This window comes from Mustela putorius, unplaced genomic scaffold (assembly GCF_011764305.1).
Source record: "Mustela putorius furo isolate JIRA1106 unplaced genomic scaffold, ASM1176430v1.1 tig00003867_pilon_pilon_pilon, whole genome shotgun sequence".
NCBI lineage: Eukaryota > Metazoa > Chordata > Mammalia > Carnivora > Mustelidae > Mustela > Mustela putorius.
The window spans coordinates 21179243-21199013 of NW_025422019.1; positions in this window are offsets into that span (position 1 = coordinate 21179243).

The following is a 19771-nucleotide window of genomic DNA, read 5'->3' on the forward strand; positions in this document are numbered from 1 at the left end:
TTAGCCTTTAGTACATGAATGCTGGTTCCATTCACAAGATTGGGAAAATTTTCATGAAGGACTTGTTCCACGATATCTTCTAGACTTCTTTCTTTCTCCTCCTCTTCAGGGATTCCAATTATTCTGATGTTGGAATGCTTCATGGCATCATTTATTTCCCTGATTCTGTTTTCGTGGTTTCTAAGCTGTTTGTTCCAGTCTTCCTCCTGATCCTTTCTCTCTATCTGTTTGTCTTCCAGATCACTAATTCTATCTTCTGTCTCAGTTACCCTAGCTTTGAGACACACATAGACCAGTGGAACAGAGTAGAGAGCCCAGATATGGACCTTCAACTCTATGGTCAATTAATCTTCAACAAAACAGGAAAAAATATACAGTGGAAAAAGACAGTCTCTTCAGTAAATGGTGCTGGGAAAACTGGACAGCTAAAAGTAGAAGAATGAATGAAACTCGACCATTCTCTTACACCGTACACAAAGATAAACTCAAAATGGATAAAAGACCTCAATTTGAGACAGGAATCCATCAGAATCCTAGAGGAGAAAATAGGCAGTAATCTCTTCAATATCAGCCATAGCAACTTCTTTCAAGATATGTTTCCAAAGGCAAAGGAAACAAAAGTGAAAATAAACTTTTGGGACTTCATCAAAATCAAAAGCTTCTGCACAGCAAAGGAAACAGTCAAGAAAACAAAGAGGCAACCCACGGAATGGGAGAAGATATTTGCAAATGACAGTACAGACAAAAGGTTGATACCCAGGATCTATAATGAACTCCTCAAACTCAACACAAATGAAACAGGCAAACATATCAAAAAATGGGCAGAAGATATGAACAGACACTTCTCCAATCAAGACATACAAATGGCTATCAGACACATGAAAAAATGTTCATCATCACTAGCCCTCAGGGAGATTCAAATTAAAACCACATTGAGATATCACTTTACACCAGTTAGAATGGCAAAAATTAACAAAACAGGAAACAACATGTGTTGGAGAGGATGTGGAGAAAGGGGAACCCTCTTACACTGTTGTTGGGAATGCAAGTTGGTGCAGCCTCTTTGGAGAACAGTGTGGAGATTCCTCAAGAAATTAAAAATAGAACTTCCCAATGACCCTGCAATTGCACTTCTGGGTATTTACCCCAAAGATACAGATGTTGTAAAAAGAAGGGCCATCTGTACCCCAATGTTTATAACAGCGATGGCCACGGTCGCCAAACTATGGAAAGAACCAACATGCCCTTCAAGGGATGAATGGATAAGGAAGATGTGGTCCATATACACTATGGAGTATTATGCCTCCATCAGAAAGGACCAATACCCGGGCGCCTGGGTGGCTCAGTGGGTTAAGCCGCTGCCTTCGGCTCAGGTTATGATCTCAGGGTCCTGGGATCGAGGCCCGCATCAGGCTCTCTGCTCGGCAGGGAGCCTGCTTCCCTCCCTCTCTCTCTGCCTGCCTCTCTGTCTACTTGTGATCTCTCTCTGTCAAATAAATAAATAAAATCTTTAAAAAAAAAAAAAAGGACCAATACCCAACTTTTGTAGCAACATGGACGGGACTGGAAGAGATTATGCTGAGTGAAATAAGTCAAGCAGAGAGAGTCAATTATCATATGGTCTCACTTATTTGTGGAGCATAACAAATAGCATGGAGGACAAGGGGTGTTAGAGAGGAGAATGGAGTTAGGAGAAATTGGAAGGGGAGGTGAACCATGAGAGGCTATGGACTCTGAAAAACAATGTGAAGGGCTTGAAGTGGCAGGGGGGTGGGAGGTTGGGGTACTGGATGGTGGGTATTATGGAGGGCATGGATTGCATGGAGCACTGGGTGTGGTGAAAAAATAATGAATACTGTTTTCCTGAAAATCAATAAATTAATTCATAAAAATAAATAAATAAATAAATAAATAAATAAATAGATTATATTTTCCCTGTATTAAAAAAAAAAGCAATATCCAAAGATAAATTTATGCTTTTTTTATAGGAGGATAATTTGAAGTAAAATAATAATAATACTTTTATATTCCTTTGAGAAAAAAATCGTTCTGTGTGCTTTGTATGTTGTGTATTTTCTTTTCCTTCTCTTTTTCTTTCTTCTTATTCTCCTACTCTCCTCTCACTTCTTTCATTTCTTTTGATCTTTCTTTCTATGTTTGTCAGTTTAGCTTTTTGAATAAATTATGATAATATGTATTTTAAAACGTAGTTAAGGGGCGTCTGGGTGGCTCAGTGGGTTAAGCCTCTGCCTTCGGCTCAGGTCATGATCCCAGGGTCCTGGGATTGAGCCCCACATCGGGCTCTCTGCTCAGCAGGGAGCCTGATTCCCCTTCCCTCTCTGCCTGCCTCTCTGCCTATCTGTGATCTCTATCTGTCAAATAAATAAACAAAATATTTAAAAAAAAATAAAAAATAAGTAGTTAAATTTTAGTTGTTCAAATTAATCATTATGAATATCAAGTATTCTTATGATTACTTAACCTCATTCATTGTTCACACTCTGGACGCCATCATATATTCATTTTTTAACTTTTTTCCTTAAACAAATTTCTCAGCCATATCTGTTTTATTAATCCTTTGGAAGCATTGGAACTTATATTATTTATTAATTTTTATGCCTTTTATTTTCTGTTTTTTTAATCATTCTTTTATCTTTACTTCTTTCTTTTATGTTTTTCTTTGATTTTTATCTTGTTTGTGTTTTATTAAGTGCTTTAACCTGATTACAAAATTTATTTTTCATCGTTTAAAAAAATAACAAAGTTAGGACAATCAGATATCCTCCATGTACAGATTAGCTGATTGTGAGGGGTTTAATTTTTTCACTGTATCTTCATTGAATAACCTGGATGTTATTCAGAGATGGCTGGGACATAGTCAAGAACTTTTGCTTCAGGATTTCAGAAGACAAACAACAGTGAATTGCATTAAAAGATACAATTGGTTAACTACAATAAAATCCCCATATATTTTAAGTTTGATCATTTCTGTTATTTCTTAATTTCTTGTGATTTCAGTTTAGACTTTTATCTAATATTAATTTTAATAAGCATTAAGTATTTAAAAATGGCTAAAATTGTACTCTTATGTCCTTTTGTTGTAATTTACCTTTCTATTAGTTTTTAGGTTATTTCATTTGGACAGAGAATACTAAAAAAACCTTATTTCTCTTCTTTTATCAAGTGTATCTATAACTATTTTTATTTATTTAATTAAAATTTTCTATATGTCTGGGGCGCCTGGGTGGCTCAGTGGGTTAAGCCACTGCCTTCGGCTCAGGTCATGATCTCAGGGTCCTGGGATCGAGTCCCGCATCAGGCTCTCTGCTCAGCGGGGAGCCTGCTTCCTCCTCTCTCTCTCTGCCTCTCTGCCTACTTGTGATCTCTCTCTGTCAAATAAATAAATAAATAAATCTTTAAAAAACAAAATTTTTCTATATGTCGATACTTTCTATTCACTTTCTACAGCCAGGGACTATAAGACTTCAGATAGCTCATAATTTGGAGGAAATGTTTTATAAATCCAAAATATATCATGAAAATTTTTGTGTTAGAAATGCCTGTAGAGGCATGACTGAGGAAGTCTTCCACAGAGATGACTTTGATCTAGGCCATGAAGAATGAACCATTGATTTCCAGTAGAGGAATTTTTTTAGATGAAATAATAATTTTTTAAAAGTTTTTATTAAATTTTGGTTAGTTAACATACAGTGTAACATAGTTTCAGTTTGTACAGTGCCGTGATTGAACTCTTCCATGCAACAGCTTGTGCTCATCATAAGTGCATCCCTTAGTCCCAGTCACCTATTTCACCCACTCTCACCCACCTCCCCTCTGGTAATCCTCAGTCTATACTCTATAATTGAGTCTGTTTCTTAGTTTGATTAATATAAGAGTGTTTGCTGAACACTAATTGTGGTGTGGCCAGAATAAGAGTCAGTATGTATGAGGAGTCCAGACACAATTCAAAAATACAGAGTTTAAATTTTAGAACATAAACAATGAGGAATTGGCCAATATAACTAAGCATAGGAGTGACATGACTAGATGGATTTTGAGAGAAAACACCAACAGTATTTTAGAAGATGAATAGAATGGGGAAGAGATGGAAGATGAGATACAGTTGCGCAATAAAAGGAGGTTTTAGATATGAGAGACATTTGGTTAAGTTAAAGCACATACGACGTAGGGCGCCTGCTCAGTGGGTTAGGCCGCTGCCTTCGGCTCAGGTCATGATCTCAGGGTCCTGGGATCGAGGACCGCATCGGGCTCTCTGCTCAGCGGGGAGCCTGCTTCCTTCTCTCTCTCTCTGCCTGCCTCTCCATCTACTTGTGATTTCTCTTTGTCAAATAAATAAATAAAATCTAAAAAGAAAAAAAAAAAAAGCACATACGATGTCTTTCCCAATTGGATATTAAGGATGAAGAGGAGGCAAGTATTCAAATAAATTTGATGGATTATCTGCTTAAGAATTATTTCTTAATATTTAAAACATCCTAAAGAAATAAGTACTAACCTTCATTTTATGAAAGAAGACCCTGAATCTTAGAGAGTTGAGGTAAATTGTTCTAATACACAATGCTTGTAAATGTTGAAACTCCAAAAAGAACCATGGTTTCTCCAGAGTTGTGTTAAAAACCTCACTCCTGCAGGGGTATGTTGGGCTGGAGAGTGCATTGTAATTCCTTAACCAGCTTGGGAAGTAGAGGAGAGAGCCATGCTTGATAGTGTTGGGAAGAAGGCGATATGTCTTTCTCTAGAAAATTCTAATCTTTAACTCTCATCTACCCAACAAAATCTGTGAACTGTTTTGTGTTTTCATTGTCATTTAGTTTTATTTGTTCTCTTCCTGAATGCTGGGAGAGGCCTATTTGAACTTCCCCTTTATATGGGTAGATTAGGAAAAAGTGAGAGGTATAAACATATTAGTGAATTTACTCCTCTGAACTAAAACTGTCCTCATTATAGGAGTTAGCGTTCTCACAAGTTTATAATTTTGTGACATGCTTTCTACTCATTCTTTGATAATAGTTTCTTTATCAAAGATCGAGAATTATTATGTCCTAAATCATAGCTACAGCGATGAGATATACTCGCTGTTTTTTAAGAAAATGAGGAAATCTTAAGTAAAGTTGAAAAAATACATAAAGATTTTTTTTAACTTCTCAAATCAGAATTTAATTCTAAAAACATACCAGAAGTTATAGTTACTCACACATCACTTTGGGCTGTATCACTATGAAGTAAAATTACTTTCATATTTACCTTGAAGCTGGTAATTCATTTTGAAGAACCTACAATTTATGACATAAGAGGGTTTAATATTTATAAGGTTGAAGTAACAATAAAAATTATCTCTCCTTTCCCCCCAACTTTTGCTGCCAGGTTTGAAAATGTTTCATTTAAAAGGCATTTTGTTATAGAAGAAAGTGCACTTTTGGAGCTTTTGCCAGTGTAATTAATATCATTCCACTTAAATGTATCAACAAGCTCAAATTCATGGAGCTTGTACTATGAAAATGGAACATTTTTTATTATCAGCTACTTCCTTTGGTTAAAAAAAAATATGAAGAGTTATGGGTTAAATGTCCCATATAAATTAAATGTATTTATCAAGGGCCCGGCACAACTTAGAATGGACTGTCTGTTTTTGATATAAGCAAATAAAAAGATAAAGCAGTGGCACCAAAGATGTGTGATGGACATTCTCATTGATTCATGTGTTAGAGTTGGGAATTAAAACAGCCTCTTTGCAAAGTGGGAGATTCTCCAAAAAGTTAAAAATAGAGCTACCCTATAGCCCAGGAATTGCACTACTGGGTATTTTCCCCAAAGATACAGATGTAGTGAAACGAAGGGGCATGTGCACTCCAAAGTTTATAGCAGCAATGTCCACAATAGCCAATCTGTGGAACGAGCCAAGATGTCCTCAACAGAAGAATGGATAAAGAAGATGTGGTCCATATATACAATGGAATGTTATTCTGCCATCAGAAGGGATGGTGAATAACCAACATTTGCATTGACATGAATGGAACTGGAGGGGGGTATGCTAAGTGAAATTAGTCAAGTAGAGAAAGACAATTATCATATGGTTTCACTTATTTGTGGAACATAAGGAATAGCATAGAGGACATTAGGAGAAAGAAGGGAAAAATGAAGGGGGGGGAGATCAGAGGGGGAATGTATCATGAAAGAGTATGGACTTGAAGACACAAACCAAAGGTTTTAGCGGAGGAGAGTCAGGGGATGGGTTAGCCCAGTGATGGGTATTAAAGAGAGCACATATTGCATGGAGCAGTGGGTGTTACACACAAACAGTAAGTCATGTAACACTACATCAAAAACTAATGATGTACTCTATGGTGACTAATATCACATAATAAAAAATAAAACTGTAATGCTTTCTTATTAGAAAAGGTAATGATCTACTTTTCCTTTTAACATTTACTTTATAATTTTTAAAAAGGTAAACTACAACCTTAAACATACTTAAGCACATTTTAAAAGACCTATACTTTTATCAGCAGGCAAAAACTACTTTAAAGTTCTTGTATCTTCAATATTTTGTTCATTTTCTTATAAAATTTCATATCATTATAATTATAGCATATGCACTATATGGTGGTTTAATATTTTCTAATGAATTAAAAATATTTTTCACATTCCTACACATTCTTCATACATTTTAAATTCCTTTTAAACACATAAGTAACTTTAAAAAAGCAACATTTTTAGAAGAAGAAGAGAGGTAAACTATAAGAAAATTTGTGGTTGGGGCACCTGGGTGGCTCAGTGAGTTAAAGCCTCTGCCTTCGGCTCGGGTCATGGTCCCAGGGTCCTGGGATTGAGCCCTACATTGGGCTCTCTGCTCAGCAGGGAGCCTGCTTCCCTTCCTCTCTCTCTGCCTGCCTCTCTGCCTACTTGTGATCTCTGTCAAATAAATAAATAAAATCTTAAAAAAAAAAAAAAAGAAAGAAAATGTGTGGTGCTTGTTGCTACCTGTTAAAGGATAGCTTTACTCAATGAAACACCTTTAATCTAGTTGTTGGATCAACTTTATTGTTAAAATTAGTTTTGCCTGTTTTTTTGAGCCATGACTCACATCGTAACTTTGATCTAGTGAGAATGACCCTGTTTTACCTTCACATCACTTTTACCTTCTTGTGGTAAAATCTTAAAATTTCTAGCTCCAAGTCAGTTTTTTTCCCCCAACCATTTGCAGCATATGCCCTAATTACAAGACAAGTTATATATAAGATAGACTTGAACACATGTATTTTGTGTTTGCCTAAGAAAACATATACATTATTCTTGGAAGCATTTTGATAGTTACTGGGGGAAGTAGATTTAATTCCTAAATATATGTGAAATCATAAAGGACTTCACATGTCTCCATGTATATATGTAGGCACATACCCCTTGCTGTTCCTCTATCCCCATACACATCTTCCACCTTTGTTTTATGTTTTGTTATTGACTCACCAGTCATTTTGTGTCATCTTAAAAAGGATAAGTTTCTTGGGAAAGTCTAGAATGTTATGGCTTATCTATCTTCTCAGTACATTTGAGTATCTTAATACAAAGTTTGGGAAACTGGCCCAGATGAAATATGCAGATGGAAATTTCTCATCAAATCTCCTCATTTAAATTCATTGTTCAATTGAATATCATTTTATATTCATTAAGATTTACATAATAAATTAGACCCAGGAGACAAACTTAATATCATTTCTTGTGCCATAACAATGACCCCCCACATCCACAACGCCATCAAATGTGTTCCCAAACCCTTATTCTCTCATGTCATTTTCTAAAACAGATGGCCACACATGGGAAGTAGTGATATTCATTATTTATTCCAGACAGGTTAGCAGAGCATCTTCTAAATACTTAGCATTTTTCAAGGCAGCATGGGAAATGCAAAGAAGATGAAATTGCTGACCTTAAGGGACATAGGAATTTGTTGAGGAGACAAGACATATTGACAGGAACACTTACAGAACAAGACAGGGCAGCAAAGTGAAGTGCCAGGTCTACAAAAACAAACAAACAAACAAACAAATAAGCAAACAAGCAAACAAAATTCCAGAGATTCACCAAAAAACAGAGGTTCATGCATGCTAATGAGAAAAAGATCTAAGGGCTCGCTTGATCCCTTTAATATTTATCACTCCATTACGTGTGATGTGGAAACACCATGTATCTCAACCATCCACTAATTCTATAGACCAGTGATTGGCTAAGTATGAAGATCTACCATGGTCTTCAGAGGCTCGCTGTCCCATCAGCTTATACATTTGCTCCCACTGCAGGCTCTCAGATTACCTCTAGAATAGTGGGAAGAACATCTGACCCCTTCTGAGTTTCAAATAATACTCTAATTATTCAGTATCCTGTAATTTCTGTCTCAAGGCTCTTGCTTCTGCTACTCTCCTAGATCCTGGCTTACCCTACTTTTCCATTAAGACAAACAAACATACACATGAAAAAACCATAAACTTTTCTTTGCTGGCTTTCTGATCTATGCCCTTGTTTTGCTTTCAAGTGACTATAGTCCCACTTGGCCCACTCTTCCTCTATCTGCTGCTCCATGGCTTTTCCTTAGACTTCTAAACTCTTGATCTCATGGACTTGATTAACGCTCAGATTTCCATGTATTCTCCTCTGTGCGGGTCTCTATTCGATGTTCTGTCTGCAAACTACGAATGATTTGGTCTCCCTGGAATCTCAGCTCCATCTCCTTGACTCATGACTTCTGGTGGGCTCTGCCTAAAATCTTCTCTTTGCCCTGCTGTTGGGAGATTCCAGGCTGTAACATAGGGGAGAGAGGAGGTGCAACTTGCATGTAGTGGAAAGAGACAAGGAATGTTGTTAACCATTCTGTAATACACCAGACAGTCCCCCACACAACATATCACCCAGCCTAAAATGTCAATAGCATGCTGAGGTTTTAGGAACTCTAGCTTAGGCTGATGCAACAGCCAGAGTTTTGGAGCAGCAATACACACTTTTTCTTCTCTTTCTCTATGTCTTAGTTTCAAGAGCTATTTTTTCTGTTTGGTTTCAATTCAATTTCCACATATTTTCTGTTATATCAGAAAGAAAAGTAAGAGTACTTTTGGCCATAATTGAGTAAAGAGCATAATCAGATCTGAGAGAGAAAAGGTTAGGAAAAAATCAGCGAGATACAAAGACATAGACTATGAAACCAACTGTTACTCCCAAGCAACAGATTCAATTGAAATTCACTGAATATTGAGATTTACCTAAATTATCATAATTTAACACATTATGATGATTCTACAAAACCTACCAGGTGGTATTATTTTCATTGTGCAAATGAGGGAACAGACAATTTGAGGGACTGCCTAAGGTTATTTGAGTGATAAACAGAAGAATTAAAATTTGAACTCAGATCTGTCTGGTCCCATGTGGTTGTCTAGCACTTCAGAGCTGCATGAAACAGCAGAGATGGGCTAATGGAAAGCATCAAGCTGTGTGGCTTAGTCAGTTACGTGGCTGCCTTCGGCTCAAGTTTTGATTCCAGAGTTCTGGGATCGAGCCACTTGTCATGCTCTCTGATAAGTAGGGAGTCTGCTTGTCCCTCTCACTCTCCTTCTGTGCTCTCCCTCTCTGTATCTCTCAGATAGATAAATAAAATCTTTAAAAGAAAAGCATCAAGCTGTGGATTGAAAAGATTTCATTTTATTATGCCACAACTAAGATTTTTGTTGGTAGTAGGTGTTGCTCTGTTCTGTTGGGTGAAACAGAGCAATAGGGACTGGCCACTGGAAAGCCAGAAGAAAGTTCTTTAACTTAAAGGACTGTGCCATTTTTAGTAGAACATCTAAGGAGAAGGAAGCTTTATAAAGATAACTTTTAAAAGATAGGTAAATGGCTTTTTTTTTAATTTTAATTTTTTATTTTTTATAAACATATATTTTATCCCCAGGGGTACAGGTCTGTGAATCACCAGGTTTACACACTTTTTTTTTTTTTTTTTGTAAATGGCTTTTAATTTTCTATTCATAGTGATAGTCTAAAGATGTGGCCCAGACATGCCAAATGACATTTTCGGCGGGCGGGGAGGATTTTATTTTTCTGTTTAGGGCTTTCTAATGCAGAAAAACATAGTTTTGTGAGTAACTGAACTTTCATTAGTCTAACTTGCATATTATTTGAAAAAATAAATTTAATATGTTAAAATGGACACAAAGAATCTGCTTTGGATTATGCTATTAGTTTATTCTTTCTTCCTCTTTCTTTTCTTTTTCTTTCTTTCTTTTTTTTTTTTTTTTTTTTAATGAGACAATGGTAGTTTGGAGCGATAGAGGAGAGACACAGTCTGTGAATGTCTTGTCTGCCCTGGTTTCAACTCGTGGAATTCAGGTTCCTTGTATGTGTTTCTGGCTGACTCCACCTTGACACCATCTGGAGCTAATGAAGTGTCTACGTTGTGCTTGAGAGCTTTACAACCAGTCCCAGAGAGATTTTGGACTTTGCTTATGCCCTTGTGCAAAGTCTAATCTTATGTAAGACCTTGTCATTAAAAGATTTATGGTGAATATTTTTCTTCCCCCTAAATACGCTCTTATAAAACCCTGCCTGCCTTATGAATTAGTGAGATAGCTGTTTAGGGCTGTGAGGCTGGAGTAACTTCTAACTAGAGTAACTTCTTTGATTTAATTTTTGTTTCCTTTGCTATCTATGTGGTCCCTGGAATACCAACGCAAAGAGATAATTTTATCCTACTTCTTTTGAAAGAAGATACTGGAATAAATCACTGGTCACAAATAGTGGACTGCTATTTAATAGTTTCACATGTGCTATGCAGTAGGCCATAATGACATAGCCAAATATAAATCTGTATCATTTTGGTTAAAAAGGTTTCACACTTGAAGGAACACCAAAGCCAAAAGAAATAACAGACAAACCAAAATAAGGACAATTAAGTTTCCCGTCAGAGGGTATAGTCTAGGTATTGTTGCCACTTATTTAAACATGGGCTGAAATCCAGGTTATTTTCTCTGGGAACAGTCCTCTATAGTATTTTCTTCCCAAGAATCCTCTAGTATTTTAGAAAGATGGAATCCCATTCACTGATGACAAAAAGTAAATGTGAAGGGTAAATGGTCATTTAAACTCAGTCTGATAGTTTCTGCGAAGATGAAAAAATTTCATCTGCTTGGCTAGGTAGGGAGGGGAAGTGGCAGTAAATTAGTACTGAATATATAAGTCAGTGTTTTTCACACATTTTTTTTACCACCAGCCATAGTAAAACATAATTTGCTATATATAAGGTCACTAATCTATTCTGCTTGTTTCTTTCCCTTCCCTTCCCTTCCCTAGTCTGTTCCATTCCATTCCATTCCATTCCATTCCATTCCATTTATTCTATGTTGTTTTATATTTTAAAAGATGCTAGTAGAGTTACTAAACTGAAGTTGTGACCCAACAATGAATTTCAACCAAATGATGTAAATTGATACATACACTTCCAGTTATTTATAAGAAGCCATTAAAGTCAATATATGCCATTTTTGCCAGCACCATTTTTAAAAACAGCATTGTTGAAATATAATTCATATTCCACAAAATTCACTCATTTAAAATGCGTAATGCAGTCATTTTTAGTATAATCTCCAACTTGTACAATTATCACCACAATTTAACTTTATAACATTTTCATCATCCCCCAAAGAGATCATTTATTCATTAAGAGTCATTCCCTATGCAAACACTTTTCCTTGTGCCAAGCCTGGATAACCACTAATTTAGTTTCTGGCTCTATAATTTGGTCTCTTCTTGACGTTTCATATAAATGAAGTTAAATAATATGGAGGATGAATTTTTTTTCATGTTGAATAATGTTTTCAAGGTTTAACTATGTCATAGCTAGCACCAGTGCTTCATCCCTTTTCATTGCTGAGTAGATTTTGTTGCACCTGTATACCACACTTTATGCACTCACTAGTTGATGGATAGTGGGATTGTTTTCAATTTGGGGTTATTATAAGTAACTCTGCTATGAACAATTGTGTATATCACACACATGTTGTATGTGGACATGTTATTTTTCCTCCTGAATATATGCTTTGAAGTGAAATCTCTAGGCCATATAGTAATTTTGTGTTTGAGTAACTGCTGCACTGTTTTCCAATGTGGCTGCACCTTTTACATTTTTATCAACAATGTGTGAATATTCCAGTTTCTCCACCATTTTGCCAACACTTATTCTTATCTGTCTCTTTTATTACAATCATCCGTATAGAGTTGTAAAACATTGTGGTGTTGACTGGCAACTTTGACTAATGGTGCTAAACATGTTTACACATATTTTCATGTCCTTATTGGCCATTTGCACATCCTTGGAGAAATAGCTATTCAGATACCTAACCTGCTTTTTTAAAGGGGTCATTTGTCTTTTTATTACTAAGTTAAAGAACCATTTGCATATTCTGAATACAAGTCCCTCAGCAGACTTATGATTTACGAGGGTTTTTTCTCCCATTCTTTGGATTGCCTTTTCACTTTTTTAATGGTATCAATTGCAGCACAACAGTTTTTAATGGTAATAACATCCAATTTATCTTTTTTTGCCTTTTTTGTTTTTAGTGTCCTATGAAAGAAATGATTGCCTAACATAAGGTAATAAAGATTTACTCCTATATTTTCTTCTGAGAGTTTTATAGTTTTAGTTCTTATATTTACATTCACTATTCCTTTGATATACTTTTGGTAGCTAGTGCCTTTTTAAATCAAGTTCACTAAGAAAGGATCTAAGAAAATGAGGAATAGGTTTGTGACCTAACTTTGGTCTAAGGACAGCAACAGAAATGACAAACAGAAAAAAATAAAGGAAGCATGGACACACACATAATAAGTTATCCTTTGGCAAGCTATTTAGATGGATCCGATGAAAGATGACAACATAAAGCTTATCACTGAGTGGAGAAAGTCTCAAGCTGATTAGGATTCTCCTAGTCAGGGAGAATGAAGCTGAGAGGAGTGATCGTTCTTCCAAGTAATTAGGACTGACCTCCCTGAAAGAGCAGATAAGTCTTAAAGTGTTAAACAGAATGTTCAGATTGGACTGCAGTGTATTAAAAAGAAATAACTGCTTCTTATCTGTATGCAAATTTCTGGCTGTGAGCGATTGCTGTCCTTAATCCCCACTAGTTTTCCAGGTTGATCTCATTTTGCCCCTTTCATCATAGCGCTGGCTTTCAAATCAGAAATCTTTGCTTAGCTGTTTAAACAGAAGTCTTCTGACTTAAGAAGTTGAATGTATTCACTTTCAAACGTATCAACTAATTCTCCCTTCTGGTTAAAAGAGGAGTTGACAAGTGACAGGAAAACTTTCAAGCGTTCTCCTTGTAGTTGAATTAATCTCCCAAAGCAAATTACTCGATGAACTCCTCCACCATTCTCATATTCTAATATAAAAACAAATGCTGCATTAGCAAACCATAAACCAAAGCCAGCAGCCCAAGTGCCCTCAGTGTCCATCAGACATGATCATCCTTGGATCAGTACAGCAATGGCACTGTCTTGTCAGAACATTCCGAACTGTGACCTGATTAAAACGAAAAACCTAATGAACAGAATCTATGCAGCAGCTTCCCTTCATTATTCTCTCCCCGCAAAACGTCACAGGCAGCATCTGGTGTCAGGAGCAAATCATATTCTGACTTATATCCACACTAAACACTTTTGCAGCCATAAAACACGCGGCAAACTGGCTCAGAGACATCCATTTTTAAACAGCTGACATTAATGATGTATAGAGAGAGAGCAAAGAGCTGTATTTTGCCCATCTCGGTATACTATATTTTCTGGTGAAATCCTTCTGGAAGAAAAACTTGTGCATCAAACTTCCTTTTAAGAAGAAATGGCTCCTCTGGAGTATGGAATGCTCTTAGAGTGATCTTTCCTCATTTAAGAGCCTGAAATGTGCCATAAGGCGAAATGCAATTATGTACCATTAACATTTTTTTTTGTAACTAGTAAACATCCAAAAATGTGGCCTTATGTTTTACTGTACAAAGCTTGATTAATTAACTTGCCAATGCAGCTTACTACTAGCTTACTTAAAATATACAATAAAAGTGCCAGTGCAGAAAGGCAGAGCAATATGAGTTTTTCTCAGAAGCAAGAACTATAAAAATAAAAATAAACACTCCAAAACACAAAACAAACGAAGAAGCACTTCATGTATTGGGCACCAGTGAACGAGCTGAAAGAATGCTTGTAATTTTATCTGAAAATGTGACAATAATGTCATATGTACCAATGAAAATGAAGCTTATCAGAAGTAGATAAAGTAATCTAAAATTAGCTAAAATTATGATAAAAATTGTAATATTTAAGCAATGTTTTAATAAACCAACCGTGTAACATTGTAGAACATAAAACAAGTCCCACATATGTTTAAGGCTTAGTAAAAAAAAGGACTATGGGGATTTCATTATTGATTACACTCATAAAGTTTTGATAAAACAAAATACTTTTTATTTTAAAATTCAGTGTTATTATTGACATGCTGTAAAACCCAGTTTGCATGAAGTATGACTTTCAAAGTTGTTTCAAAGTTGTTATATAAGGCAATGTCAGTTTTGTACAATAGGAAAATACCCTAATGTAAGTTCTGATTTTGATATAATTACATTTCATTTGTATTCCTATATTTGTTATTCTGCATTGTACCAGATCACATGCCTTATGTAGTACAGAAGGAAGAGGATTTAAGAAATGCTGTACAGAGAATGAAATTGACAATGCTTGGCTCAGGCTGCCTGTATTTACAAGCCTGGAATACACATAGAATATTCGCCATTGAGGAGAAAGCATGGGTTTGCAGTCATAGAAACCTAAAGTCAGGTTGAATGCCAGTGTTTTCTGGGTGTGTTGTCTTAGACATGTTAAATTTTTTGTATGTTGATTTCCTCACATATTCAGTGGAAATAATTACATGTTGAAATACAGTTATTTCAAGGTTTAGTCTTAGTGTATTTAAATATAAATGTTAAACTATTATGTTGTATGATAAAATATTTTATCTTCAATAAACTTCAAAAGTGAATAAGTAAATAAGTGAATGGAACATAATAGATACTGATTTTTTAATTGTCATTTTTAGTATTTGTTACGGTATTCATATTTTATAACCCCAAATTGAGGCTCATGGTCTTACTAATATCTAACAAATGGCACAATATTTGAAATGGTGACTGTGTCACCATTTTGGTTATATGTTTGCTTCATATTTAGCTATAGTTCAGTAAGAAATGAAAGTAAATAATATGCCAAGTAAATCTGATACTAATATCATATACTAATAATATTGGCAAAAGTCTCTTCAAAGGTTTTCATTGTGGGTTCATTTTTATAGATAGATGGTTAAATGAGGTAGAGGGTGGTTTGTTTGTTTGTTTGTTTATTTGTTTGTTTTTTCCATGAATATAAGGATCCCAGAGACAGAGAAGGGTGAGAAAGACTTATGATGGAGTGTCAGAGGATGGAGAATATAATATGTACCCATTCTGGGATAGATATTATCCCAATTTGGGGAGTAAAGTTGCCAATAATTCTTTCTCTGCTATTCAAGTCTGGAATGCAGGGGAATATTCCTGGGGAGTCCTAAACCATAAGAGATCAACAAACAAGGTTTTCTTTTAGTCCATATCATTATAAGTGGTTCTTATGTTCTTACATATTTACCTTATTTTATTCTTTAGATTTCTAGCCCTTTAAAAAACATTTCAATTTATTTTAGGTAATTGTTAATGGTTTAATCATTTTTATATTATTCATCTCTTTTTTTCTTCTCCCCTTCAGATTTTTTTACATAATTTTTCTAGCATTACAAGATTAGCTTAGCTAACTAACTTTTTATAGCTATGAAGTTTTGTTTTAACTTGTGCTTTTTTTCAGTCTATTTAAATTTATTTTTCTTATTGATATTGCTTTTTTTAAAAAATCATAAGGTAAGTAGAACATCTGGGCATGTTCAATTCAGCTCTAAGAGCTAAAACATGTCTTGAACAAGACTGGTCTATTTTTCCTTCCTTCAATTATTCTCTTAGAATGCTCCTAGTTTAGTCCTCCAAAGCTAAACCGTTAACTCCTAATTAAGATTGACAATGCAATTGTGTACCCTGACCAAAATTCTCTCTGAGCTAATACTAGGCTCAACCAAAAGATCACCTTATGAGATTTATTAAAAAGTTTCTGAATTCTCACATATTACAACCTTTAGTCATTTACAGAGAGACATGGGATTTGAAATCCAGTGTCTACCCTTTGGAATTACTCATTGTTCTTTAATACATGAAAACAGATGGCTGCACAGTGGGGCAATGATTCAAAGATAGATCACTATTCAATTTTAGAACCCATACTGCATTATTATAAACAGTCAGTGGCTTTTGAGTCATCTCACAGAATTTCTCCTAACAAGAAATGATAAAAAATTGTCAAAATAACTGAATTAAAAATAAAATCCTCTAAGTTAAAGTGTGAGAAACTTGTTAAAATGTGTGTTTTGGGTGTTTATTTCAGAGAATTTAGTCGGTCTTAAGGCCCAAAAATCTGAATATTTATTAAACATTTCTCTATGAATCTGAAGTAGTTGGATCACAGAATGAACTTTAAGAAACACAGCCTGTAACACTGGAGAGAGTTTTTCAATCTCCCTTCCCTACTTCTCTGAGCATCATGGAGATTTTACCTAGTGCAGAGATTTTGACAAGGGGAGTTTGTAAAAAAGAGGCAGCTAGTTAGTTATCTAAGCAAAGTGTCGCCTGGATTTGTCCCAGAGGCTGCCATTCAGCTGTATTTGATTCTATCTATTGATCAACAAGACCTGTTGTTTTCCTCTTGGATTCACATATCTAACACTGAGGAGAAGCCCTTGGGGAAACAATAGTCCCAGTCCAGATTGTCTATGAGTAAAGCTTTGGCAGTGACTTAATCAAGCCTGGCATCTAAATCCCCAGAAATCATCAGACAAGCCAATGAATACAAACACTATTTGAAAGACAGAAGTTAAATTGGGAACAAACAACTCTACAGCTTGTAGGGTATCGGTACTCCTAATAACTGAGTATATATATATTTTCCCCCTAGCGTCAGAAGTTGAAGAGGTCTAAACCACAGATAGAATAAAATTCCTATTTTAAAAGTCATGTATCTTAGAACTGAAATAGTTTATTCTAAGCAGAATTTCACATTTAGAAACTCCTCCTTCCAATTCTTGAGTAAAAACCTTCATTTAAGTGAGTTACATGTCTGTTTCAGTGACTCTACAAAATCATTTACTTTTGTTAGTTCCAGGTAATTCTATGAGATTTGGGTCGCTTTTTCTCTGAATTCATAAATATTTTCATACTATTGTTTTCAAGTTGCTGAATACAGGTCATCTTCAATAGGCACGATTTTTGGGAATGAGTCAGTTTGGCACCTTTAGCGCTGTTGCTCACATAATGGCCATCACTGAATAATGTTTCATGGTCAAGACTCTGATTACTATCAAACAGCACTATAAGAACCAGCATTTAATATCATCTATCTTACAAATCCAGACTTATTTACAATCACATTGCTATCTAAGGCTTGTATTAATTTTGAATTCCATTTCTTGAAGCTTTGAAGGTGCTAATGAGAAACTGTCCATCTAGCCCCACAGTACAATACTGCATAACATGCGAAGGCATTTCTTAGAGTTTACTCTGAGGAGGAACCATTGTAACCACTTTTCTAATTATAAAATTTAGGAAAATCACATATATTGCTTTCTTTGCCAGTGTCTTCTATAAACAGGAGGGTCAATACAATATTATTGGTTTTCTTGAGTTTACCTATTTATTTTTATTTTTGTAATTACTTATTTTGTTAATAATTATAAGTATTAATCTAATAAAGTTATTTATTTTAATTAATTGATTTGATTTATTTAATATTTGTTTAATTTATTTGTTCATTTTTAAATTTAATTATTTAGTTAATTAATATTTATTTAATAATTTAGTATTTATTGATTTGTTTATTTAATAAACAAATTTAGTATTTTGTTAGCTTGGGTTTGGTTTGTTTTGTCTTGATGTACCAAGCTTTAGGTGGGAAATATTTCACCATTTTAATCAATATTTTTTAGTTGGTAGCATCACATCTGCATTGGTCCAAAAAATGCCCCACTTTAAAGTTTTGATTTTTATGCACTCTATCTCCCATTTCCAGTTCTTTTTCTCTTTTCCAACAAACATCCATTATAATATATCTAAGGTGAATGTTTCTGATCCATTCTCTTGCTGTTATTTATATGTGTGAAAACCACAAACCATGAATAAAAGTATTTATTTTTGTTCTAAGATGCTATATTAAAATGTATACCAGCACACATAGCTTTTGGTAATTTTTTCCTCATTATCATTTTTTTTAAAATCCAGACATGCTGCTATTTACAAGTCAGTTTATTATTTTTAATTGCTATATTGCATTTTATCAGACTTTTATCAATATACACCTTCACTAATGGAATAGAGACTGTATTTTTTTGCTTTTATAAATTGTTTTTAATATCTTTTTATATTCATGTGAAAGCCAATGTGAAATAATTAGGGGTGAAGATACTTTGTTTTGTTATTTCCAGATGCTATAATCATCTATATAGAAAATTCAAAAGAATAAATGGTTAAATTTAAATAAATAAAAATACTTTAAAAAAAAGTTGAACAAGACATATGAATACAAGACTGATATAGTAAAAGCAGTAGTGATTGCATCAGCAATTCCTTTTACAACACTATAGTTTCTTTTCTGTCTTCAAATTACACTCCTTTTCCTTCTTCCAGTTTTTATATAATACTTTTCATCTCACAATTCCTTCCTGATACACTGAAAAATAAAATAATACTTGAATCCAAATTTGACTTTGTCTACTGTTCAGTACAACTATGGACTATCACATTTTTAAATCAAAATGTTAGAGTTTTCTTCGGGTCCCTCGCTGGCTCAGTCAGAAGAGCATGTGACTCTTGACCTTGGGGTCATGAGTCCAAGCCTCACATTGGGTGTAGATATTACTTAAAATTTAAAAAAATGTTATATTTTTATTGTTTAAGATCTCTGGAAGTTTGTCTATTCATTTACTCACCTACTGCTAACACTTCCTGCTAAAGTTGCATTGATTAGCTACCTCCTCTCATCTTTCCGAAATCATTAGTTTTATTTAGTTTGACCACTGTTCTGGCTACTCAGTCATGTTTCCTTGGACATAATGTCTCTGTTTTTAATTTCTTTTTCCTTGGGCACTGGAGTTTCTTGGATGTCTTTTTTTTTTTTTTTTTTTTTTAATTAATTTTTTATTTTTATAAACATATATTTTTATCCCCAGGGGTACAGGTCTGTGAATCACCAGGTTTACACACTTCACAGCACTCACCAAATCACATACCCTCCCCAATGTCCATAATCCCACCCCCTTCTCCCAAACCCCCTCCCCCCGGCAACCCTCAGTTTGTTTTGTGAGATTAAGAGTCACTTATGGTTTGTCTTCCTCCCAATCCCATCTTGTTTCATTTATTCTTTTTTTAAGATTTTATTTATTTATTTGAGAGAGAGAGAGCAAAATCTGGGGGGAGAGGCAGAGAGAAGGCAAGATGCAGACTCCCTGCTGAGCTGGGAGCCTGACACGGGGCTTGATCCCAAGACCCTGAGATCATGACCAGAGCCAAGGAGAGATGCTTAACCAACTGAGCCAACCAGGCAC